The sequence below is a fragment of the Mobula birostris genome, chromosome 7 (assembly GCF_030028105.1).
Source record: "Mobula birostris isolate sMobBir1 chromosome 7, sMobBir1.hap1, whole genome shotgun sequence".
NCBI classification, from domain to species: domain Eukaryota; kingdom Metazoa; phylum Chordata; class Chondrichthyes; order Myliobatiformes; family Myliobatidae; genus Mobula; species Mobula birostris.
The window spans coordinates 71,852,546-71,880,387 of NC_092376.1; the positions used below are offsets into that span (position 1 = coordinate 71,852,546).

The 27,842-nt window shown below is 43.0% G+C and overlaps 1 long non-coding RNA gene across 1 annotated transcript in view; it reads right to left on the reverse strand.

The window, feature by feature from the left end:
- Positions 1-3,786: 3,786 nt before the first annotated feature.
- Positions 3,787-27,842, reverse strand: part of LOC140200287 (uncharacterized) — a 31,170-nt gene continuing 7,114 nt past the window's right edge. Inside the window, exon 3 of the long non-coding RNA XR_011886590.1 lies at positions 3,787-3,870. This is a non-coding gene — a long non-coding RNA (uncharacterized lncRNA). The remainder of the gene's footprint in view (positions 3,871-27,842) is intronic.

The window sequence follows — 27,842 nt, forward strand, 5'->3', positions numbered from 1 at the left end:
ATTGAAAGTGGAATCAGTAACATTAAATTTCCTTGGCATTATCATATCACTCTTTCACAAGTTCTACCAGTCTGCTGTTGACAGTACAATCTTCTATGCAGTGATGTGCTGCGGCAATGGCATCAATTCAGGTGATGCCAACTGGCTGTGATATCGGAGTTAAACTGGACACACTGGAGGCTGTGGTAGAACAAAGGGCCCTATGGAAAATCCTGGCAATTCTGGAGAATGTTTCTCGTCCTCCACATGCCACCTTGGCTGAACAGAGGAACTCTTTTAGTATCAAGTTAAGACAGATGCGCTGCTCCAAAGAGTGCTATATTAGGTCATTCTTACCCTCGGCCATTAGGCTTTATGATGAGTCAACCTATAGCCAGGGAAGTGATGACCCCCTCCTGTTAGACTGTTCGAGGTAACTTATTTTTTTGTGTTCTTAATTCTTTCCTAATATTTGTATATTGCATATCTGTGCACTTGTAATGCTACTCTGACTAATTTCCTTTGGGATCAATAAATTATCCATCTATCTATATTAGAGAACCTGTCCTGGCACTGGAATGTAAGTGTCATTTCAAAGAGGGCACGACAGCACCTCTTCTTTCTTAGAAGTTTTTAGCAGAATTGGCATGTTATTTAAAACTTTGACAAACTTCTGTGGATACACAGTGGAGGATATCCTAACTTGTTGCATCGAATGCTGATATGGAAACACCAATATCCAGGAACATTGTACTATTAGGAAAGTGGTACAGAAGCCTGAAGGCATGCACTCACCGATTCAGCAACACCTTTTTTTCCCCCCATGTTCTAAATGAACATTGAACTCATGAACACTACCTCACTATCTTTTATTGTTTGTTTTGTATTACTTATTTTAACTTAAACTTATTGTTACTAGTTTGAAGTTAGCTATATTAACTTTTATTATTTTAACTTCAAACTAGCTGTAGCTCATTTTGGCCTCGGTTATTTTTTTGTGTTCTCAGCCATTCTTTCTTGTTGCTGATTGGTGGGCTGAGGATTTGGGGTTTGATGTTCTTGTTTCTCCATGTGGGTAATCTGTTAGTTTTTGTGTGAGGGGGGGTTGGGGTTTGTGAGTATTTGTTTCTTTTTCTTTTTGTGCAGGGGGGTGGAGATAAATGTCTTTCAACTACTTGTATGGTTTTTCTGTATTATGGCTATCTGGAGAAGACAAATCTCAAGTATTCTGCATACTGTACATTAATAAAAAGAATCTTTGAACTATTTAATAGACATACTGTAATTCCGTTTTCTCTACACTTTTCAAGCATTTCATTGTACTGCTACTGTAAGGTTAACAAATACCAACATACTAAACCTGATTCAGAAAAGCCTACAAAAAGTAGTGGGATACAGCGCAGTCCATCACAGAAAAAGCCCTCGCCACCATTGAGCACATCTACAAGGAGTGCTGTTACAACAAAGCAGCGTCCATCGTCAAAGACCCCCACTATCTGGGCCATGCTCTCTTCTTGCTACTGCCATTGCAGAAGCCTTAGGTCCCACACCACCAGGTTCTGGAACTATTACTATCATTCAACCATCAGGTTCCTGAACCAGTGTGGATAACTTCAATCACCTCAACACTGAACTGATTCCACAACTTATGGACTCACTTTCAAGGATTCTAGAACTCATGTTCTCAGCATTATTTCTTTTTACCTATTTATTTGCACAGTTTGTGTTTTACACCTTGGTTGTTTGTCAGTCTTTGTGTGTAGGCTGTCATTGATTCTCTTGTTCTACTGTGAATGCCTGCAAGAAAATAAATCTCAGTACAGTACATGGTGATATATGCGTACTTTAATAGATTTACTTTGAAGTGCAGCTGAGAGATGTACACTGTCCAGAGGGGCTGTTTTGTGGTTAGGAAAGAACTTTTTAAAAATAATTTTGAGTTCTGCAATCAGCCAGCATGATTAGGCTAGAGATACATTAACTGGATAATTTTGCAACATAGGGCCACAAGAAGCTGGCAAGGTTAAGACTACAGGGAATCCATAGAGAGAATACAAGTGTTGGAGAGAGGGAGTAATAAAATATTTTAAAAGCTTGTTACTTAATTACAATTTTAAGTAACTAATCTTTAATTTAATAATTTTATTATTAAATTGGTCATTGTCCTCCCTATTTCCATGAAAACCAGAATTCAGATGGCGATGTAATTCAACATTCACATTTACAATTCTTTAAAATTTTAAACCTCTTAGCTGAGCTTTATCTATGCATTTTGGAAATTAAGATTTAGTCCTTCGTTACATGTAGAAATTGAACACCAATGTATTTTTGCTACAACTAGTACCAAATGTTTATATTTCTACTGCCCTCACAATGCGTCTCTACACAGCTATGCAACAAGTTAAACAACTTATCAAAAAATCACCCGGTATGGAAGCTTCCTTCAGGGTTTCTGATGGGATCTGTAATATGAAACTGCAGAAAGTTCAGTAAAGTACATTTTAAATCCAATACAAAATCATCACATGCCTGAATATGCTAAGAGTGTCAATTATTCTTATATTCAATGTTAACCAAGGTAATACGCATGCAAAAGTCCATAATTAAGCCACATAGACGAGTAACTCATGATGCAATGTTATCTTAATAACAATGAACAAAATATAGCTAAATGTTTACCAATATTAACAAAAACTTAAAACTCCCTTTCTTGCAGTTCCTCCATCTTTGCCGCATCTGCTTTCAGGTTGAGGCTTTTCATTCCAGAACTAATGAGGTGTCCTCCTCCTTCAAAGAAAGGGGCTTTCCTTTCTCCATCAATGCTGCCTTCACCCTGTCCTCCTGCCACCCCTCCAGAGATGGGAGTTCCTCTTGTCCTCACCTACCACCCCACTAGTGTCTGCATCCAGCACATAATTCTCAGTAACTTCTGCCATCTCCGATGGAGCCCCATCACCAAGCGCAATGTTTCCCTCCACCCTACATTCCACTTCCTACAGGGATTGCTCCCTATGCGACTCCCTTGTCCATTTGTCCTTCCCCAGTGATCGCCCTCCTGGCACTTATCCTTGCAAGAGGAACAAGTGCTACACCACCTCCTTCGCTACTATTTAGAGCCCTGGACAGTCCTTCCAGGTGAGGCAACACTTCACCTATGAGTCTGTTGGGGGTCATCTACTATATCTGGTGGTCCTGGTGAGGCCTCCTATATATCGGTGAGACCCAACATAGATTGGGAGGCCGCTTCGCCGAGCACCTACCAGAAAAAGTGGGATCTCCAAGTAGCCACCAATTTCAATTTTTCTTCCCATTCCCATTACGACGTGCCAGTCCATGGCCTCCTTGCAGAGGAGGCCTCACTCACATTGGAGAAGAAACACCTTGTATTCCGTGTGGGTAGTCTACAACTTGATAGCATAGACATTGATTTCTCGATCTTTCAATAATTGTTCCCCACCTTCACCATTCCGCATTCCTGTTTCCCCCCTCACCTTATCACTGATCTCCTTTCAATGCCTCCTTCTCCAGCCCTTTATCTTTCACCAATCAACTTCCCAGCCCTTATTTCATTCCTCCCCCATTTCACCTATCATCTACCACTTTGTACTAATTCCTCCACTCCCCTCACCTTCTTGCTCTGACTTGTTCTCTCCACCCCCCCCCCCCAGTCTCGATGAAGAGTCTCAGCCCAAAACGTTAACTGTTTACTTTTTTTCCATAGATGCTGCCTGGCCTGCTGAGTTCCTCCAGCATTTTGTGTGTGTTGCTTGGATTTCCAGCATCTGCAGATTTTCTCTTGTTTGTACTCACAGATATTGCTGTTTCAAGGGCATGTAAAGAGGGTGGAGTTGGAAGTCTTTCTGGTGTGCTTCATATCGAATTGAAAGTGACCTACGCAGGAAATGATGTAAATAAATACAGCTTGTGTACAGGAAGTAATGTTCATACAAAATGAACTGCACCTCCAGAGACCAGATTACTCCCTGCCTGGTATACATAGGATGTCAAATTTAACTATTGAAACTAAAAGTCAAATGATCATTTTATAAATTTTTTGGCAAAAGGAGGATAGTCTCAGAAACTGGTCTTGAAAACCATCTTACTACATCATCTTTACATTGCCACTCAAGTTTTCTAATTTTCTTATCTTCACTAGGGAAAGTTTGTGCAACCAACCCTGGAGTCCAGTCATATCTCTTGGTTGCTTGTCTTCCAGTAAGGTGACATCACCTGCTTGTAAATCTGGCTTCTCAGTTCTCCACTTTCTCCAGCTCTGGAGATTGCTAATTTACTCTTTTTACCACCTTAGCCAAAAGGTGTTGGCTGAACTCTGGACTTGCCTCCATTACAGTCAGTATTTGTTAAAATGACCTGATAGAACAGGAGGAGAGTGTTAGAAGCATAGTAGGGGGCAAAATATAGGCTCATCTGGATCTTAAGAGACTGAAATTAGCAGTTGGGAGCTTACAATAGCTGTAACATCAGCCATGAAAGTTATCAGGTTGTCACATATGAGCTTCGAAGGCCCAATTTTACAGAATTTTGCATCAAGGATCTTTTCCCAAGAGCCACCCATATGTAAAGCATGTGGGGGTTTGAAAATCCACGTGCAGCTTTGATCAGAGAAGTAGTTAGTCACATTGTTATTGTTGCAGCTCTTGGCATCGATTTGGAGCTTTCTTCAGACTCTGGTGAAATTGGTGCCACAGTTGAATTGTAACCGCTTCCCTGGTCCCCTGATTGCAAAGATGTGTCAGAGAACATTGATGAAACCAGATGTGTCCATTAATTTCATCACTCAATGTGAATAGCATATGTGTTCATGCACATAAAAATGATGACCCAAAGTTCAGAATTTGCATGACCTCCATGTGTTTTCCTTGCAGTGATGGACCATGCAAGGACCCAACACACCCAAGTCCACAAATGTAAATGCAGGGTCGGTGTTCAAGTGATCTGCTGGCAAGTCTGCCATCTTCTGGTCTTGCATGTCACACAACTGTAGATCAGGCTACTGATTGTTCACTTCCCTCCAACAATCCATAAACTTTCTGTTCGTATGGCCCCTTAAGTAAAATGCCCACCTGGATGACATACTTGTTTGTAGTAATGTCTAATGAACAGAGAGGTTAAATGATGCTTACTCGGAATGATGATTGGATGAGTTTCCTCTGAAATGAGTTGTGCCTTCTTAATACGTCCTCCAACTCGCATTAGCCCCTCAGAGTCAAGAAAGGGACAGTGTTTACTAAGGAGACTGTCTTGCGAGAGATGCCTGCTTTGCGATGCACTGTACTTCCTCTGCATAAACCTGTCCTTGAACAACAAGGAGTCTAACCTTTGCCTGATACAGTTGCTCTGCACTGAGAGGTTGCTTACTAATATGCAAAGACTGTTTGACTACTTCTGCAAAGGAATGAGCAATATGTTGACTGCAGAGAATTGCTCTGGTAAGTGACTTCCAGCTGAGAAATGCTCAAAACTGTTATGTTTCGTTAAATATATAACCAAGCACAACCTTGCTGTCTGTAAGAAAATATGACATTATCTAGTTCTGTGTTTGGCTGTTCATATATCATCTCTGCTACATCGTCTGCTAGAACATCAACACTGAGTTCAGGCCTCATTATGGTGAGACCTGGTTTGGGAGCAAGCATTGCCTTATCCAGGATGAATACAACTTCACTATATCCAGCAGTGTCTATGATCTTAGCAATGCAACATTAACAATAGCTTTAGCTGATGCATTACAGAAGATGCAGACCTCTTTCTTTTGAGCCCTGGACAATAGTGATGTTTTGGGGGTTCATGGAGTCTTCAAATCTTTAAGATCATGAAGAGAAGAACACCACTGCTCATGTTTCTCTCTGGGGCAGAAGTTCCCACCTTTTTTTATGCCATAGACCAACACTGAGGGAGTGGAGCATCCCATCCACAAGTGTCCAAAATCGACTCTCTTAAATATGAAGTGTCCCTGGATACTGACTGGAGCAGTAAATCTAGGAGAGTCAAATATGTTGTTGATAGTTGATGGCATGCCGCAACACATAAAGGGTCATTCAATATCAGCAACCTGGAAAGTAAGAGTGTAAGTAATGAGGCCCCATCCAAAGCCCTGACTGTGCTGCATAGAAGGGAGTTCCTGTCCAAGATCAAGATTCTGTAGACCCCTCACCAGATCTCCAGATGGGAAACATTGCATGACCTCAGCACTTTTGGATGCAATCTTATGCAGTCTGAGATTAGACTGTGCTAACATGTCTTACTCTGCTTGCAGCACACTGACTGCTTCTACACTAGAAAAGACAATCATCAACACAGAAAAACCTTTCTATGTATCTCTCTGTTGCAGGCCCAAATTCCTTCTCTCCCTCGATAGCAGTCCTCTTACAGCTATAAATTGCCACAGCTGGTGAGGGACCATCACCAAATACATGAACTTTCATGCAGTGCTCCAGAATCTTGAGGTGGTCATGAAGCCTCAAGAATCTGAGGTAGTCTTGATGATCCTCTCTCACTGGTAAGCTGTGGAACATTTGTTCAATGTCTGCCACCATTGTAACAGACTCAGTTCTGAAGTGCATGAGGACACTGAGCAGACTATTATAGAGGTCTGGACCCCGCAAGAGCATATTGTTCAGTGATATGCTTTTGAACTACATAGTTGAATCAAAGACAATTTGTAGGGGGTGATAAACATCAAAGTTGGGCAACTACCAGTTTTCTTTGTTGGGATCTGGTGGAGGAGATCTAACTGTGTTTTAGTTGACATCAATGGTGCTGAGCCTGAGAGGCTTAAGAGATTCAACTTTTGAGAAATGAACACCACCAATTACTTGTCCCGATCCAGCCACATACGTGACATGGCCAAGAAAGCTCACTAGTGCCTCTGCTTCAAGAGGCTAAATAAATTTGTCATGTCTCTTTTTGCCTTACCAATTTTTTTAATTAATGCACCATAGAAAGCATCCTATCTGGATGCATTCTAGACTTAGTATGGCAACTGCTCTTTCCCCAATTAATAAGCTGTAGAGAGATGTAACAGGTCAGCACATTACAGGCTCTCATCCATGAACTCTATATACTTTTTGCTTCCTCAGTAAAGTAGCCACAGTAATCAAAGATCCCAGACGTTCTCTCCCCTTCCTGCTCCCATTGAGCCTGGTGGCTTTTGTATCTTTTGCTCAAGAACAGTTTCTAACCCACTATTATAAGAATATCAAATGGATCCCTACTATGATAATTGATCCCCAGTATGGAATTGATTAGAGAGCTTAAGGGAAAGGAACCCTTAGGGGTCGGTGATTATAATATGATGAAATTCACCCTGCAATTTGAAAAGGAGAGGCTAAAGAAAGTTGTATCAGTATTACAGTGGAGTAAAAGGAATTACAGAGGCATGAGAGAAGAGTTGGCCATAATTGTTTGGAAAGGAACACTAGCAAAGATGATGGCAAAGCAGCAATGGCTGGAAATTCTGGGAGCAACTTGAAAGGTGCAGGATAGATAAATCCCAAAGAAGCAACATTCTAAAGGCAGGATAATGCAACCGTAGCTGACAACAGAAGTCAAAGCCAACATAAAAGTAAAGAGAGGGCAAATAATGGAGCAAAAGTTGGTGGAATTTAGGAGATTGAGAAGCTTTTAAAATGAACCGAAGGCAATTCAGAATCATAAAGAAGGAAAAGATGGAATGTGAAGGCAAGCTAGCCAAAAATGCGAAAGAGAATACAAAAAGTTCCTTCAGATACATACAGTAAAGTGTAAAAGAGAGATGAGTGTAGTTATCAGACTGTGGGGAAATGATTCTGGAGAGCAATTGGGGACAAGGAAATAGCAGATGAACTGAACAAGTATTCTGCATCAGTCTTCATTGTGGAAGATGCTAGCAGTATGCTGGAAGTTCGAGGGTGTCAGGGCAGAAGTGTGTGAAGTTGCCATTACGAGTGAGAAGATGTTTGGGAAACTGAAAGGTCTGAAGGTAAATAAATCACCCAAACCAGATGGTCTACACTCCAGGATTCTGAAGGAGGTGGCTGAAGAGATTGTGGAGACATTAGTAATAATCTTTCAGGAATTAATGGATTCTGGCATGGTTCTGGGGGACTGAAAAATAGCTAATGTTACTCCACTCTTAAGCAAGAGAGGCCGAAGAAAGGAAATTATAGGCTAGTTAGTCCGACCCCAGTGGTTGAGAAGATGTTGGAGTTGACTGTTAAGGATGTGGTCTCAAGGTACTTGGAGGCTCGTGATAAAATTGGCCATAGTCAGCAAGAGAAAGTCTTGCCTGATAAATCTGAAGAAATAACAATCAGGATAGCAAAGGAGAATCAGTAGATGTTGTGTACTTGGATTTTCAGAAGGCCTTTGACAAGGTACCACACATGAGGCTGCTTAACAAGTTAAGAGCCCATGGTGCTACAGGATAGATACTGGCAGGGATAGAGCATTCCACATCAAAGTTGCTGGTGAACACAGCAGGCCAGGCAGCATCTCTAGGAAGAGGTACAGTCGACGTTTCAGGCCGAGACCCTTCGTCAGGACTAACTGAAGGAAGAGCTAGTAAGAGATTTGAATCTATCCCGCACCTTTTATGGAGACAGGAAGAGGGTCAGTTAGTTTTGAAGAAGCACAGAGGATACAGAATGACTTAGACCAATTAGGGGAATGGGCAAAGAAGTGGCAGGTGGAATGCAATGTTGGGAAGTGTATGCACTTTGGTAGAATAAGTAAAAGCATAGACTATTTTCTAAATTGAGAGAAAATTCGAAAATCTGAGGTGCAGAGGAATAGAAGTCTTCGTGCAGGATTCTCTAAAGCTTAATTTTCAGGTTGAGTCATTGGTGAGGAAGACAAATGCAATGTTAGCATTCATTTGGAGAGGCCTACAATACAAAAGCAAGGATGTAATGTTGAGGCCTCATGTGGAGTATTGTGAGCAGTTTTGGTCCCCTTATCTAGGAAATGATGGAGTACTCTGCAGCTGCAGGAGAAGCAATACTGTGCAAGTCTGGCGAAGAGCTTTAAAAACCTAGTCTCCATAAAGGAGGGGTACTGTCTAGCAGAGCAATCATGGGAGTGGTCATTGGAGTGGTCTGAGTCAGAGTGATAAGGCTTTGCTCAACAGGGCTTCAGCGAGAACAGGCAGAGGCAAGGTAAATAGGTAAGTTCTTCCTTATTTCATTTTCTTATTTAACTAGGGCAGCAGTCCCTAACCACCGGGCCGCAAAGCATGTGCTACCAGGCCGCGAGGAAACGATACGAGTCAGCTGCACCTTTCCTCATTCCCTGTCATGCACTGTTGAACTTGAACATAGGGTTGCCAACTGCCCCGTATTTGCCGGGACATATCGGGTATTGGGCTAAATTGGTTTGTCCCATACGGGACTGCCCTTGTCCCATATTTCCCCCGCTAAGGTAGAGCATTCTTATGAAACCTTTTGTGCCGAAATGGCATAAAGTGAAGAAGCAATTGCCATTAATTTATATGGGAAACATTTTTGAGTGTTCCCAGACCCAAAAAATAACCTACCAAATCACACATAAAACCGAAAATAACACTAACATATAGTAAAAGCAGGAATGATATGATAAATACACAGGCTATATAAAGTAGAAATAATGTATGTCTTGTATAGTCGAGAATATTAAGCCAGAACCAATTTGTGTTGGCACGTACGCACATGCGCACGTCACATGCGCACATCACGCATGCACACACAGGTGCCCGTGCAAAGCTTCATGGTCATGGTAGTCTTTCTTGGGGTAAACACAAGATCCCTGGATTTGACTGCTAATTTTGTCCCTTATTTGGGAGTGAGAAAGCTGGCAACCCTAACTGTAAAAGACATGTTGAGGTGAATTTATCCCTACTTGAACGCCCCCCCCCCCACCCGGTCGGCCAGTCCGCAAGAATATTGTCAATATTAAACAGGTCCGCGGTGCAAAAAAGGTTGGGGACCCCTGAACAGGGGGTACGTCTACAGGGCTACTATTCTATTCTGAGTATCAGAGGTGGGATTTCCAGGAGATGACCAGCCTCCCCGATGGCCACATCTGCACCATGTGCATCGAGTGCAGTTCCTTAGAGACCGTATTAAAGAACTGGAGCTGCAGCTCAATGACCTTTGGCTTGGTAGGGAAAGTGAAGAGGTGATAGGCAGGGAGGTAGTCATCCCAAGGCTACAGGGGACAAATAAATGGGTGACTGTCAGTAGAGGGAAGGGAGAATATCAGAGAGTGGAGAGCTCTCCTGTGGCCATCCTCTTCAACAATAAATACTCCATTTTGAGTACTGTTGTGGGGGGAGGGATGACCTGCCCGGGGGAAGCAACAGTGGTCATGCCTCTGCGCTGAGTATGGCCCTGTGGCTCAGAAGGGCAAGGAAAGGAAGAGGATGGCAGCAGTAATAGGGGTCTGTATAGTTAGGGGGAGAGGTAGGCAATTCTGTGGATGTGAAAAAATACATAGATGGCAGTTTGCCTTCCAGGTGCCAGGGTCCGCGATGTTTCTAAACGTGTCCACAATATCCTGAAGGGGGGGGGGTGAGCAGACAGACATTGGTAGAAAAAGGAGGAGGTCCTGAAAACAGAATACAGGGAGTTAGGAAGGAAGCTGAGAAGCAGGACCTCAAGGGTAGTAATCTCGGGTTTGCTGCCTGTGCCATGTGACAGTGAGGATAGGAATAGAAAGAGGTGGCAGATAAATGTGGTGGAAGGGTTAGAGCAGGGGGCAAGGATTTATATTTCTGGATAATTGGGACCTCTTCTGGGGCAGGCATGACCTGTACAAAAGGGATGGGTTGTACTTGAATCCAAGGGGACCAATAGTCGTGGGCCGGTTTACTAGAGCTGTTGGAAGTGGTTTAAACTAATATGGCCAGGGGATGGGAACCAGTATGATGGAGCTGAGGATGAGCCAACAGGTTTACAAGTAGATGATGGGTGTAACATGAATGTAAAGAAGGACAAGCCAATGATTGGGTACAAATGTTGTCAGAACAAAGAGTTAAATTGTACCATAGAAGCAAAATTCAAAAGGGCAAAGAATGCAGGACAGAAGATGCTGTATTTAAATGTACGTAGTATTTGGAATAAGGTAGATGAACTCATGGCACAATTAGAGATTATCAGTATGACATTGTGGGCATCACAGAGTCGTGGCTGAAATAAGGTCATAGTTGGGAGCTTAATATCAAAAGATATACTTTGTATCGAAAGAACAGGCAGGAAGGCATAGGCGGTGGTGTGGCTCTGTTGGTAAGAGGAGGAATTACATCTTTAGAAAGAGGTGACATTGTCAGAGAATGTTGAATCTTTGTGGGAGGATTTAAGAAACTGCAAGGGTAAAAAAAATTATGGGAATCATATATATAGGCCTTCAAATAGTAGCCAAGATGTGGGGTTGAGAATGCAAAGGGAGCTGGAAAAGGCTTGTAATAAAGGTAATGACACAATTGTAATGGGGGACTTGTCAAGTCACTGGAGTAGGCATCCAGTTGTAGACCTAGTACTGTGCACACAGTGATACTAACTGAGTAACAAATCGCAAGGTGCAAACAAAGTTGGTGTCAAAGTTCAGGCAGAGATCAAAACATCCAGAGAAATCCAAAAACCAGAATCGATATTCAGATGGACAGAGTACAGACACGAATGCTGGAAAGGCTCAGGAAAATTCACTGGTACAATCTGGCAACAAACAGGTGAAAACACAGGACTGAAATACACTGAGCAGTAAACAGAGAGGCAGATGATAGGTAGAGCATGTTAGAGTGAGTTTTTCTGGGTAGATAATTCATTTACACTTAAATGACTTTGGCCACCAGACTTCTATTTGACAAAGTACTGTGGATTGAGTCCACAACAATGCGCTTCCTAAAAAGGTGTGAATGCCAGATGCTTCTGGCACCGTAGTTTGACCAGATGCTGTAGTTTCAAAGACAGTATTATCTATACATTATAAATATTAATTGTCCTCTATGTTAGCATGTCAAATGCCAAATAAATGTATTGTGGATTTAACTGGCATTCCTAAAGGCTGTGGATACCAATCCAGAAATGTTGGCGTCGGAAGGAAAGGATGAAGTCAGAAGGTGTGATGTTTTGTATGTAGCATCAAAAGGAAGCATTGCCTATGCATTGTCTATAACTTTTTAAGTAGCGATTGCCTTTTGTGTTTAGCATATAAATATTGAGCACACATTGGGCTAGCAGACCTTTCTACCAAAAACGTCTCCGTCTGCATGATGCCTGCTGTACCTTGTGTCGAATAAAAAAAGCTGCTTTGTATCTACCAGTGACTCTGTCTCTGCAGTGATTTCATCCACACTACAACATTTGGTATCAGGAGTGGGATACTTCGTGACCCGTCGTGTGGCCAGTGTTCCTAGCAGTCTAAGTCGGTGAGTATTTTTCTAAAATAGCACTCACACATGGATCTGTTCGGTCGGTGGTGCACAGCCACGAGGTATCACGAACATGGTGAGCTGAACTGGTAGGTATAAAAGTAGTGTGTGCATGTGTGTTTATGAAAGTGAGGAAACTTTGCATGTTAACTTGGTTAACTTGGTGAGACTTGGACCACCAGTTGCAAAAAGTGGTAACCAACGGTATGGTTCGGGACGCCGGAGTAGGGGCGTGTATACTCGTTCGGGGAGCTGCAGTTTAGTGTATGCATTTGCAAGTGTAATGCAAAGGAATACAGCAGGCATCATGAGTCCGGGTACTCAAAGGTGGCAGATTGTGGAATACATACTCTGCGGTTTTAACTATGTGTTGTTTAACTGGTACCCGTCGTTTATATTTTGCGTAGTGTGGGAATTAGTGTGGAGATATCTCAGGGAGAGGTTTTACCCAGATAGATCAACTAGAAATGGTACCTATTGAAGTCAGGCAACATCAGGTTGAGAACCCTGATGATCCAAGCCAGCCCTTGACATTGATTATGACTACAGGTTTCCCCCGCCATCCGAAGGTAGAGTGTTCCTACGAAATGGCTCGTAAGCCTAAATGTTGTAAAGCGAAGAAGCAATTACCATTTATTTATATGGGAAAATTTTGTGAGTGATCGCAGACCCAAAAATAACCTACCAAATCATGCCAAATAACACATAAAATCTAAAATAACAGTAACATATAGTAAAAACAGGAATGATATGATAAATACACAGCCTATATAAAGTAGAAATACTTTTTCCACAATCATTACTGCACTGTTCCCCGTAGCGAAAATCTCACACAAGCGCTGTTGGCAAAAGCATGGCGCAAGTGCTCTCCAGTAACCTTTAAGCTATGAAGCTGCCAAATCATACCAATTAACATGTGAAAATACACAGCCTATATAAAGTAGAAATAATATATGTACAGTGTAGTATCACTTACCGGAATCGGGACAGCGCCGAGCACACTGATGATGGTGTGTTAGGCTGAGTTGTCACAGGTTGGGGTGGTGCAGTGGCCCCCACCCTCTGGGCTAACAACTGATACCGATCTGCGAAGCATGCAGGGGTGCAGCGGTAGCCGGGAGGCACACAGCACATCTTTAAGAAAAAAGCCAAAACAAACATGCTAATTAATTAGGTGCCACCCGGCATGTAATTGTCGGCCCAGATCAGTGCCAATTTCTGATTGTGTCGTCTCTGATCTGGGCCGACAATTACGTGTCGGGCGGCACCTAATTAATTAGCGTGTTTATTTTGGCTTTTTTCTTAGATGTGCTGTGTGCCTCCTGGCTACCGCTGCATTCTCCGCGAGTCGGTATCTGTCCGTTGGTGGGGGTTGGGGTGGTAGGATACTGGGGTGTCATCTCGTCATTGTCTGTTTCCATTAGGGCAGGCAGGTCATCTTCTATCTCTGCCTGCCTCAATGTCAAAGGTCGAGGTTCATCGTCTGCTGTGGCTGATGTGGAAGGCTTGCTTGACTGCTGAGCCTCGCACATTTTTCTATCACACAGTTCTTTGTAAGGACTCAAACCATCTTGCAAATATCCCCTAAACCTACGTACCCTTTCAAAATTAAAGTCGTACTTTATCATTGCAGTGAAAATCTCACGCAGTTGCTTCACGTTCAGTTTGCAACTGTATTCGGTTTCGATTGTTATCCTTTTTTCTTTCAATTGCATCAGCTCTTCATCTATCAGTTCTTGGTCATGGGATGCCAAAACCTCTTCAACATCATCTTCGTCAGCTTCCACAAGCCAAACTCACTTTGTCCTTGCTTCGTTCACCACGATCGAAACGCTTAATTATGTCTAGTTTTACGCTAAGTGTAACACCCTTACGAGCTCTCTTAGGCTTTTCTGATACCATAGAACTCACCTTGCAAACGACTGCCACAGGTTTGTGTTTAAGCAATGCCAGCGAGAATGCCGTTCCGAATCCGGGGAGAGCGGCTGCTTGGGGCATGCGCTGCCTTTTATCGCGCGCTGATTTTTTATTGCGCGTTTTTTTCGTAACATTGAAAACACCTTCTGAAAGCAAAAACAGGGTACTAATGTAGGTCTTTTGAAAACAGTGAGGTTTCGTAAAGCAAACGTTCGAAAAGCGGGGGACACCTGTATTCATAAGCTCTTCACCCCCAGGGAGAAACAGAGCATTTTGTGCAAGTTGCCCTCACTTAAAGTCACCTGTGGGAATTCAGAATTCTGGCGCAAGCTCGAGGAAATGGTTGAAATTCACCAGATGCACACTAAAGATATACACATGTTAGTGAACGCCAAGTGCCCGAGGAATATGTAGACAGAATGGCCCCAGGGGATGCGGGATGATACATGGACAACTACCGGGAGCGCCAGTAATGAAGAAAGATATCACTCTTTTAAAGGGGAAGTGAGGCAGCAGCTGGGGAACGATAATGGCAGTGACCCAGAGGGTCATGCAGAATGTAAATACCGAGCATATGAGGAGTATTCAGGGTTAGGTAATCCAGGGAGGGACGACCCAGTCTTCCTAAAAATGCTGAAGGAAGGCCTGAGCTCAGCCCACCAGGAAGTTTTAGATTTAGGCATAATGGTGGGGTCCAACTACTCTGAGATAGTTTCATGGGCCAGTGAGATAGACCAAAGAAAAGGCAAGAGAGATCGTAAAGTGGATATAGTGGATGCAGCTGCTGTGATGTCCTGAAGAGTTTGCTTTGCTTTCTAGCAGCCAGGGCACCTAGCAAAGGACTGCCGGACCAGGTATAAGACAGGGAAGGAGTTGATATGCTACAGCTGTGACCAATCGGGGCATGGCTGGAGACAGTGTTCAAAAGGGAGGGGGAAAACCCAGGCAAAGGTCACGGCAGGCACCCAGTCACTCACCCCATCAGCAACCAATCTGACTGTTGATCAGATCAAAGAGACATAACAGCGCCTCTTAGGGCAGAAAAAGATGTGGCAGCGGGTTCCACTGCCAGCGCTGGTGACCCGCGGATGTACACAACGGCATTGTTAGGGGGATGGCAATGCAATATGTTAGTGGACACAGGGGCATCAGTATCGATAACAGATTTACCCTTACCAACATCCGGACAGGCCAGTTATATCAGGGGTGTAGGAGGGAAAACAGTAAAAGCAGAAAGAAGCAAGTCGCAAATACTAGAAATTGGGGGAATGCAGCTTCCAGTGTATTTTTGGGTATGTCCAAATAATGAGGGCACAATCCTTGGAATAGACATCCTACTGGAAGCAGGAGCTGTTATAGATTCGGGAAAGGGAGAAATAATATGGACAAGTCAGGGGCAGTGAACGCATAGAACCAACAGAATATACAACCTGCCTCGCATAGTCACAGCTGCCCCGATCATCAGAGACTGCAGCCTGGATGGGGTCTATGGGTTACCTTGTCAGTAGTTCCCAGCAGTGTGGGTTGCACACAAGCAAGATTGTGGTCGAGTAAAGATAAACCCAGTTAAAATAGAGGAGGGTCTGTATAAACCCCCTAAGCAGGACCCTGTACAAACTGACACACTGATCGCTGTTCAGGGTATAGCGAAGGAACAAAAACACCAGGGGATACTCAGAGAGACTGCGGCCACTCCAGAACATAACATTTTCCCAGTTCCTCCGAGGGCAGACATTACTGCGAATAAAGCAGCAGGGGGACAAGAGGCAATTGAAATTGCAAGTGTGCAGGAGGAAACGACAAAAACCAGCTTAGTAAAATTATATGAAGAGGTAGAGGCAGAAGAGAATGGAAAATGGAGGAGGAAAGGAGGGACCAGATGGGTGCTGGACACACGGGGAGGAAAGAGTCGCAGTGGCCCCACCCTGTATTAGACAGATACTACTGAAGTTTTATCATGGGGTGATGCATCAGGGAAGGCAGAGCATGATCACAACCCTCCGGCAGGACTGGGGGTGGCCAGGGATGGGCAGGGAGGTTGAGAAATTCTGCCACCGTTGTATCATTTGTGCCCAGCATAACCCTGGTAAGGGCAGAAAGCTACAGCTGGCAAATCAGCCTCGGCCAAGGGGACCCTGGGAAGACATCCAGAAAGACTTCACGGGGCCCCTGCCAAAAAGCAGGGGGAAAAGCTACTGAATAGTAATTATGGATCAGTTCACCTGGTGGGTAGAGGCTTTCCCAACAAGGGACTGCACCGTCCGCAGCGCTGCATGGATCCTAGTTCAGGAAATCCTCCCAAGATGGGGAACCCCAGTTCAGGTGGATTCAGATCAGGGAGAACATTTCACAGGGAAAGTGATGAAGGAAATGTGCCAACTGCTAGGAATTCGACAGCGGTTCCACGTACCCTACCATCCCCAGAGTTCAGGGATGGTAGAAAGGATGAACTGAACAATCAAGAATGCGTTAACCAAAGCTATAGCTGAGACAGGAAAGACATGGGTTGATGTATTACCAGGAATCCTGATGAGATTGCGCACAACCCCGAACCGCACTTTGGGTCTCAGCCCCTAAGAGGTTTCGATGGGGCGAGCAATGCGACTCCCTTATGGGGTAATTACGGGTTGTGGGGAGCCTGGGGCTTACAGGGATAGAATAACCCAATATGCAAAAGACCTTTGTAACCAACTTAAAGTGTTGAAAGACCGAGTGAAACAACAGCAGCGAATTGCTGATCAGAGAGAGCCAGAGGGGAAAGGGGATAGTCCTTCCACAGCCCGGAGACCAAGTTATGGTGAGGGTGCTGCCATTAAAGCTGGGGTTTGCCCCCAAGTGGATAGGACCATAGACGGTACACTTAACCAATGATACGTGTGTTTATGTACAGAACAGACTCGGCGAGAAAGCCAGTGGAAACACTGGAGCAGGTTAAAGCATACGACTCACCCTCTTGTTGCTCCCACAGACAGAGTGGGGAACTAAGTGTACCCAGTAACCATGTAATTACAGAGAACCTAAGAGAGGAACACCAGCCGGTCATGCCAGACCTGACCACAGCTGATGAAAACATGCCCGGAGAAAACGCAAAGGCAGAAAATGCCGAGAGCGTGGCAGAAGACACTAAGAGTGTGTTGGAAAACCATGAATAGCCTGCTAAAGTGTGATGATGATGGTACTCTGTAAAGAAGGCTGGTTACTGAAGGTAGATGATTAACTTTATAGCATAGTATAGAAAATTAATTGGGAAATAGTTGGGGAGGGATTTTTGAGTTAAAGCAGAGACTGCAAGTTCCACTACTTCGATGGCATTTCAGTCTGCACATGGCATCTGAAAGCAGTCATCCAGAGTCTGAGGAGCTGGGCCCTTTTCAGCAGTTGGGCCAGTGATCGACTGAACAGTTCCGCAGGGGGTGCCACGGGGAGAGGTCCTTGCAGACGTTTACAGAGGCTACCCCAACCCCTTCCTGTACATCGATGAGAGAGCCTGTGGGTGCTCCTTGAAGGAGAGTTTCAGCAACCAGAGGAAGAAGGGCTGAAGACAAAGGAATGTGATTAAGCTGCAGTCAGCCTGCAGGGAAAGAGCCGACAAGCACACGAAAGGAGCCACATTTCTAAAGACTTGGAACAGCCTCTCTGCTCAACATTTGGTAGGTAGTGATTAGGGAATGCTAGGATAGATATCAAGGTACATAAAATTGGGGGGGGTGGAATTTCAAGACGGGGCATTTTTGTAGCCCTATTGGAGCAGATCCTCCTAGGTTGGCCTTTCCTGATACAAATTAAATTTTTGTCCAGGAGGGCCAAGAGGAGGGACTGTTAGAGTGAGTTTTTGGGTAGATGATTCATTTACACTTAAATGACTTTGGCCACCAGACTTCTATTTGATAAAGTACTGTGGATTGAGTCCACAACAATGCACCTCCTAAAAAGGTGTGAATACCAGATGCTGTAGTTTCAAAGGCAGTATTATCTATACTTTATAATATTAATTGTACTCTATGTTGGCATGTAAAATGCCAAATAAATGTATTGTGGATTTAACTGGCATTCCTAAAGGCTGTGGATACCAACCCAGACATGTTGACGTCGGAAGGAAATGATGAAGTTAAGAGGTGTGATGTTTTGTATGTAGCTTCAAAAGGAAGCATTGTCTATGAGGCAGATGATAGGTGGAGCACAATGAGACACAGGTGGCAGCAATACAGGTAATAATGAGAAACAGATGCGAGATGGAATACTCAGTAATATAGGGGCCGGAGTAGAGCAGGAGTGGGGACAGGAGCACATGGCAATAAAAAACCACAGACTGACAGCTAGGGGGAAAACACACAAAAAGACAAAGTTCAACTGGAGGTACTGACAGTAACCCCCCCCCCCCCCCACAGAAGCCTCCTGGTGACACGGCAGGTAGAGCTTGGTCCAGGAGAAGGAAGTTCCTAATGAGAGAGGGGTCCAGGATATTACAGTCGGGGACCCAGCACCTCTCCTCAGTCCATGGCCCCAGCGACGAACATCCAGCTGTCAACGCACTGTGAAGGCCTCTGACCCATCGATGAGCCGTGTGGGGTGTTGGGTTTGGGGACAGGACACGGAGTGGCTCATGAAAGGCTTGATGCAAGGCACATGGAACGTGGGATGAATGCGGTGGAGAGCTTGAGATGGACAGCAGCAGAGCTGATAACTTTAGCAATGGGAAAGGGGCCGATGAAGAGGGGGGCAAGCTTGTGGGAATCCACTTTGAGGGGCAGGTCTCAGGTTGAACGCCACACACGCTGTCCCTGGTGGTAACGTGGGGCCTTGGAGCGAGGGTGGTCAGCTTGACGCTTGATCCTAGCAGAGGCACAGAGAAGGGCAGAGCGAGTGTGCCTGCACGTCTGCTGACAATGGCAGATGAATGCTTCCGCAGATGGAACACCAACCTCCTCCTCCTGGGCAGGAAACAGTGGAGGTTGGTAGCCAAGGCAGCACTCGAAGTGGGACAGACTGGTGGATGAGGACTGATGAGAGTTTATGGTGTACTCAGCCCAGGGTAGCTGCTGACTCCATGTGGAGGGGTTCTGGGAGACCAGACACCGCAATACTGTCTCTAGTTGTTGGTTGGCCCGCTCAGTCTGGCCATTGGTCTGTGGGTGGAATCCTGAAGACAGACTCATTTTCATTTTTAAATCTTTTTATTAATTATTATTGAAAATCAACAACAAAAAATACATTAAAATAATCAAGTCAATATATCAATATGTATAATAAGAGTCAAACTATTAACCAAGCTAAACAGTATATCAATAACAATAAATTTAAAAAACATTAAAGCTATTTTTTTTTGGAAAAAGAAAGAAGGAAAAAGAACCCGTACTAACTAAAACCAAAAAAAAACCCAGCTAACAAAAGAAAATGAGAAAAAAAAACCCACTTGGAGCACAAACCCAGAGCTATATGCCATACAAGCTTCTATATATATATATATATATAAAAAAAGACAGCAATCCGCCAACCAAATCCATTTACCCAAGAATCAGAAGGGGACCACCTTAATTAACTCAAATCAAATGATACTAGCTGGCAAAAGAGCCCCACCTTTTCTCAAAGTCAAATTGAGGATCAAAAATTCAACTTCTGATTTTTTCCAAACTAAGACATAGCATCACCTGAGAGAACCATTGTATCAAAGTGGGAGCAGAAGCATCTTTCCATTTTAATAAATTAGCCCTTCTAGCCAATAATGTAGCAAATGCAATTACATGTTGATCTGATATAGAAATACCATGAATATACAGAAGAATTATACCAAAACTGTCAATTTATTAGGTTGTAAATTAATTTTTAAAGCTTTAGAAATCGTAGAAAAAATAGATTACCAAAACTGTTTCAATACAGAACACGACCAAAACATATGTGTCAGTGTAGCTATCTCAGTTTTACATCTATCACACTGACTGTGAACATTAGGAAGTATTTTAGACAGTCTCTCCTTTGTCAAATAATAACGATGTATAATTTTAAGTTGAATTAAAGAATGACTGGCGCAAATCGAAGAAGAGTTAACCAACTTCAAAATTCGCAACCAATCCTCTGTTATTAAGGTCATGTTAAGCTCTCTTTCCCAATCTTGCTTAATCTTAAAGAGGATAATTATCCTGTTGTAATAGTAAATTATAAATTTTCCCAATAAAACATTTCACTAAAGGGTTCATTTAACAGGTCAGAATCTTGTATATATGGAAAATTACTTAAATATTCTTGTAAAAAAAATGTCTGACCTGAAGATATTGCAAAAAGTGTGAGTATGAAAGGGAGTATTTAGTTACTAATTTCTCAAAGGACATCAACCGGCCTTCTCGAAACAAATCCATAAAGGAATAAATTCCTTTATTCCTCCAAAGAGAAAAGGTAGGATCACTAAGTGAAGGTTTAAATAAATAGTTTCGATAAATTAAACTAAGAAGGTTAAATTTTTTAAGATTGAAAAACTTATGAAACTGGTACCAAATTCATAATGACTGCTTAATCATAGGATTTATATTTAAAATAGAAATTTTGGCTAGTTATACAGGTAAAGAAGCTCCTAATAACGAAGTTAAGTAAAATTGTTTCACAGCTTTCAATTCCAAATCAACCCATGGTAGTCATTCATTTTTAATCAGTCCAATACAACCAAGAGCACGCATAGCGTATATTAACCGCCCAAAAATACATTCTTAAATTAGGCAAAGCAAGACCTCCATCCTTTTTTAATTTTTGTAAATGACATTTTCCAATTCTTGGTCTTTTATTATTACAAACAAAAGATGAAATAATAGAATCAACTTGATCAAAAAACTTCCTAGTTAAAAAAATTGGAATATTTTGAAATACATATAAAAATTTTGGTAAGATCATCATTTTAACTGCATGAATTTGACCAACTAACGAAAGTGTAAGAGGATTCCATCTAGAAAATAATTGGTTCATAAAAACCACTAAGGGAACTAAATTAGCTCTATAAAGGTATCCATAATTTTTAGTGATGACAGTACCTAAATATTTAAAAGAATCCATAACTTTAAAAGGAATATCATTATACATAAAAGCAGGATAATTTAAAGGAAATAATTCACTTTTATGCAGATTTAATTTATATCCTGAAAACTTTCCAAATTCATTTACTAATTTCAATAAACTAGGAATAGATTCTTCAGGATTTGAAACATAAACTAAGAGATCATCAGCATAAAGGGAAATCTTTTGAATAATCCCATTTATGGAAATTCCTTGAATATCCTTAGCTTCACGAAATGCAATAGCCAAAGATTCCAGCACCAAATTAAATAACAAAGGACTTAACGGACATCCTTGTCTCGTACCCCGCGAAAGTTGAAAAAGGGGGATCTACGGTTATTAGTAATCACAGTGGCAAGAGGGCTTTTATATATCATTCTAAAATTAGTACCAAAGCTAAATTTCTGTAAAACGTTAAATAAATATTTCCATTCAACTCTATCAGATGCCTTTTCAGTATCAAGAGAAACAACACATTGGGGAGTTTTCGAGGGGGATGAGTATATAACATTTAACAGTCTCAGAGTGTTAAAAAAATAACGGCCTTTTATAAAACCTGTTTGGTCCTGAGAAATAATTTTAGCTAGTATATTCTCCAACTGATTAGCCATTAATTTTGAAAGAATTTTGGCATCTACATTTAATAATGAGATAGGTCTATATGAAGCACAATCCGTAGGATCTTTATCTTTATTAAGAATTAAAGAAATAGAAGCTTCATAAAATGTAGAAAGTAACTCTCCTAACAAAAAAGAATCTTTAAGCATTTCCAACATACAAGGAGTAAGCAAATTTTCAAATTTTTTATAAAATCCTACAGAAAAACCATCTAGTCCAGGAGCTTTACCAGATTGCATTGAAAAAATAGCTTTCTGAATTTCTCTTTCAGTAAAAGGAGTATCAAGAATTTGTTGATCTTCAACAGATATTCTAGGAAAATCAATCTTTTGTAAAAAGGCATTCATTTTAGAAGGGTCAGCTGGAAACAGATTTATAGAGTTCACTGTAATAGTCCTGAAAAATGTTATTAATATCTTCATATTTACCCGCTAAACTACCATCTCCCTTACGAATTTTTAAAATTTGTCTTTTAGCTCTAACTGCTTTTAGTTGGGATGCTAGTAGCTTATTACTTTTATCTTCAAATTCCCCCCCTCCCCTTTACAAAGAAAACACATGACCCTGAGATAAGAAAGCCCAGCAGAGAAGCAGAAAAAGGATGTTTATAGTTAATCATTGAAAATAAACTAGCGAATGCAAAACCAGTCTCCAGAAGCATCAAAACAACACTATTCAACCTAAACAATACAATCCCTAACAAAAATAAGGCACCATTATTCCTTTAGCTTATTACCCAACTTTGACAAAGGAAACTAAAGCTAATTGTCTATTCTAAGCACTCTCCACTATATAAGAAATAGTCTATATAAACTATGAAAACTATCACTTAATTAATAAAGGAAGAAAGAAGCAGATAATCAAACCAGTTAATAATCTGTCCACTGTGTTAGTTCACTCCAAATACCAAAGAGACTTCAAAAAAGTCATTCATTAGTCAAACCAAGAAGTTCACCTCTTCTTTAAATAGTTCATCGATCAAAGGAAATCGTCAGTATATCAAAAATCTTCAAAGCCTGTTTTCTTTCAGAAAATTATTCAGCACACCAAAGATCCTTCATGCGACAGCCAGCTCCACGATAGAGTTAAAGTCCAATGCTGCTTGGGGATCCGAAAACACACAAGGTGTAGAATCTTCAGGAAATAATTTTAATCTAGGGGGGTAGCGAAGCAATGGAAAAAGTCCCTTTGCATGAGCAATTTTCATAGCTGGGACAAATTTGATCCACTGTTCCATAATTTCCCGTGGATAGTCTTCATAATAACGGATCTCGGAACCGTTAAATTTAAAAACTCTGTTTCCTTGCACATTTTATGATTTGGTCTTTAACTTTAAAGCAAAGAAAGTTGACCAAAATTGGCCGAGGTTTACCTGAAATCTGAGGATTTGAAATGAAAATTCTATGAGCTCTTTCAATATCGGGAGGTTGAGGTAGAATATCCGGAAACAAAGATTGAAACAAATTGGCAAAATAGTCCAATAAATTCCCACTCCCAGAACCTTACTTCAGTCCAATAATTCAAATATTATTTCGACGAGACTTTGCCTCTAAATTGACAACTTTACGTTGAGCCTGTTCCAAGCGGGTTGAAATATCCACAATCTGACGTTTCGATTCTTTAAACTCAGTATTCAAGGAAATAATATTTTCCTCAAGAGTCTGAAAACTCTGTTGGAACGACTTCAACTCAGAAGTGTTATTGTCTATTTTGTTGTTGAGAGCCATCAACACGCGTTCCAAACACTCAGCCCAGACAGGCATATCTTCCGATTTTTCTTTCAAAGTTTTTCCCTTTCCATTGCTGGATTCAAAAGGCTGCTTTCCACTTCGTAAAGGATATGACATGATGACAACTAATTCCCTCTAAGATCCGAGAAATAAAAGTTAAAAATTCAAGGTTTAAAGTGGGGAAAAGGAGGAATTAAAGGCAGCCGCAAAATTTATGTATTACTCCATCGAGCCGCAGGCGGAAGTCCGTGAAGACAGACTCACAGAGGCGCCCAGAAGATTACAGAATGCCCTCCAGAGGTTGGATGTGAATTAAGAGCCCCTGTCTGACACAACATCTACAGGTAAACCATGCAATTTAAAAACATGCAGTACTAGAAATTCGGTTGTTTCTTTGGCAGATGGGAGTTTAGGTAAAGGAATGAAGTGTACAGATTTGGAGAAATGATCAACAACTGTGAGAATGGTGGTGTTACCATCTGATGGGGGAAGACCGGTGACAAAATCCAGGGCAATGTGGGACCAGGGTCTCTTGGGGATAGACAGGGGTTGTAACAGACCAGCGGGAGACCGGTTAGAGTTCTTGCCTTGAGCACAGACCAAGCAGGCCTAGACAAAGTTGCGGATGTCATCTCCCATGGAAGGCCAGCAGAACCGCTGACTGATGGAGGCCTGAGTACGCTTGGTTCCGGGGTGACAGGATAACTGGGAAGAATGACCCCACTGCAATACCTGTGAGCAGACAGAGTTGGGAACATAAACACGGTTCGGGGGGCATTGTCTAGGGGCTGCCTCGCTCTGTTGAGCAGCTTGCACCATGGCTTCAATGTCCCATTGTGCTGCACCCATGAGACGGTGAGCAGGGAGGATGACATCGGGGACCTCAGGGGTCTCAGAGGAAGGAAATCTTTGGGAGAGGGCATCAGGTTTTCCATTCTTGGAACCGGGGTGGAAGGACAGAGTAAAATTGAATCTTAAGAAAAACAGGGACCAACAAGCTTGACAGGAGTTGTGGCGCTTAGCCGTACGGATATATTCCAGATTCTTGTGATCAGTCCAGACTAAAAATAGCACCTTGGCTCCCTCCAGCCTATGCCTCCACTCCTCCAGAGCTAGCTTCACAGCCAGCAGCTCCCAGTTTCCAACATAGTAATTCCACTCCAGGGAGTGAGGCGGTGAGAGAAGGCGCAGGCGTGTACCTTCTCATCCTCGGCCAAGTGCTGAGAGAGAACAGCTCCTACGCCGGTGTCAGACACTTCCACCCCCACAATGAACTGCTGGTTGGTGTTGGGTTGAATCAGGATGGGGACAGAGGTGAAATGTTCCTTCAGGTCAGAGAATGCTTTTTCAGCAGCAGGGGACCAGAAGAATCTGACACCCCTAGCAGTGAGTGGTGCAGCCAGTGTACTGTAATTTCTGATGAAGCGGCGATAGAAGTTAGTGAAGCCCAAGAAGCGTTGCAGGGTCGAGGGTTGGGATCATTTGACCACCACCTTGACCTTCTGTTGGTCCATCTGAATGGAACTGCCTGAAATTACATACCCCAGGAAAGAGATGGTATTGTGATGAAACTCATTTCTCAGCTTTCACAAAGTTGGAGAACTCTGCGGACGTGACCTGTGTGTTCAGCAAGGGACTTAGAGAAAAAAATCAAAATGTCGTCGAGATACACAAAAACAAATTGGTTCAGCATGTCCCTGAGAACATCATTTACCAGGGCTTGGAAGACAGCAGGGGCACTGGTGAGACTGAATGGCATGACCAGATACTCGTAATGGCCTGAGGTGGTGTTGAAGGCCGTCTTCCACTCGTCCCCTTCACAGATGCGGACAAGGTGGTAGGCATTACGGAGATCAAGCTTGATGAAAACGGAGGCTCCTTGCAGCAGTTCAAATGCCGAGGTCATGAGTAGAAGAGGGCAATGGTTCCTAACAGTGAATTCATTCAGTCCATGGTAATCAATGCATGGTCGCAAGGAGCTGTCTTTCTTTTCAACAAAGAAAAAAAACTGGCCCCAGTAGGGGAAGACGACGGCTGGATGATGCCTGCAGCCAGAGACTCTTGAATATACTTACTTATGGCTTCTGTTTCAGGTACGGACAGGGAATACAGGCGGCCCCTTGGGGGAGATGTGCCAGGGAAGAGGTCAATGGTGTAATCATATGGATGATGAGGCAGTAGGGAAGTGGCCTGGGAATTGCTGAACACCACCTTGAGGCTCATGTATTCAGGAGGGATGGCACTAAGGTCCAGAAATTCCTCGGGAGGATCTGGGCTTGGAGACAAGGGGATCTGAGCATGGCGGAGGCAGTGGGAGTGACAGAACGGGCTCCAGCCTACAATCTTGCGACTGAGCTAGTCAATGTGGGGGTTGTGTTTAACTAACCAGGGATGGCCCAGGACAATGGGAATTTGAGGACAGTCAATAACATAAAGGGTTAACTGTTCATGACGGTTGCCGTATAAACAGACTCACCGGGGCAGTGACATGGGTGATGTTAGCCAGTCTCTGACCGTTCAAGGAGTTGGTCACCAATGTTAACTGGAGAGCACACGTGGTTAACCCCCTCTGGGCAGCCAAGCCGGAATCGATAAAACATCCCTCTATGCACCAGAATCAACAAAGACGGAGACTGCTCGCTGTTGGACGCCCCACTCCAGAGAAGCAGGTAAGAAAGTGAATGGCGTCGAGGACGGCCAGACAGGGGTCACACTCACCAGTACTCCTCATCCTACTGGTGAGCACTTGGCTTTTACTGGGCAGGTGGAGATGAAGTGGTCTGGTTGGCCACAGTACAGATAGGAATGGGTGCTGATTCTCCCTTGTCTTTCAGTCAGCATCAGGAGGGTACAGTCAACCTTCATAGCTTCAGGCTCTGGAACGGAATTGTAGGTGGGGACAAACGGCAGGGCAATGTAGACTGACGAGGAGCTTGGAATTCACCCAGTGCCCCCAGGGACCCTCTGGAACCCCTCCCTCTGCAGCACTACTGAAAGCAAACATCAATACGGATGGCCAAATCCTCCAGGGCTTCAAAGGTGGCAGGAAGGTCCTGGGTGACCAGCTCATCTTTGATGTCTTCGGAGAGGCCACTCAGGAAGGTGTCGTACTGTGCCTCCGAGTTCCAGCTGCTGGAGGTGGCTAGGGTCCGGAACTCTATGGCATAATCTGACACAGATCTGCGCCCCTGGAGCACGTGCAGCATTTCACAGGCAGCTTCTCTTCCATGTTTGGAGTGATCAAATACCATATAACAATTACAGCACGGAAACAGGCCATCTTGGCCCTTCTAGTCCATGTCGAATGCTTACTCTCACCTAGTCCCACTGACCTGCACTCAGCCCATAACCTTCCATTCCTTTCCTGTCCATATACCTATCCAATTTTTCTTTAAATGACAAGATTGAACCTGCCTCTACCACTTCTACCGGAAGCTCATTCCACATAACCACCACTCTCTGAGTAAAGAAGTTCCCCCTCGTGCTACCCCTAAACTTTTGCCCCAACTCTCAACTCATGTCCTTATGTTTGAATCTCCCCTACTCTCAATGAAAAAAAGCCTATTCACGTCAACTCTATCTAGCCCCCTCATAATTTTAAATACCTCTATCAAGTTCCCCCTCAACCTTCTACGCTCCAAATAATAAAGACCTAACTTGTCCAACCTTTCTCTATAACTCAGGTGCTGAATCCCAGGTAACATTCTAGTAAATCTTCTCTGTACTCTCTCTATTTTGTTGACATCTTTCTTATAATTTGGTGACCAGAACTGTACACAATACTCCAAATTTGGCCTTACCAATGCTTTGTACAATTTTAACATTACATCCCAACTCCTATACTCAATGCCCCGATTTATAAAGGCCAGGATACCAAAAGCTTTCTTCATCACCCTGTCCACATGAGATTCCACCTTCAGGGGACTATGCACCATTATTCCTAGATCACTCTGTTCTACAGCATTCTTCAATGCCCTACCACTTACCATGTATGTCCTATTTTGATTAGTCCTTCCAAAATGTAGCACCTCACATTTATCAGCATTAAACTCCATCTGCCATCTTTCAGCCCACTCTTCTAACTGGCCTAAATCTCTCTGCAAGCTTTGAAAACCTGCTTCATTATCCACAACGCCACCTGTCTTAGTATCATCTGC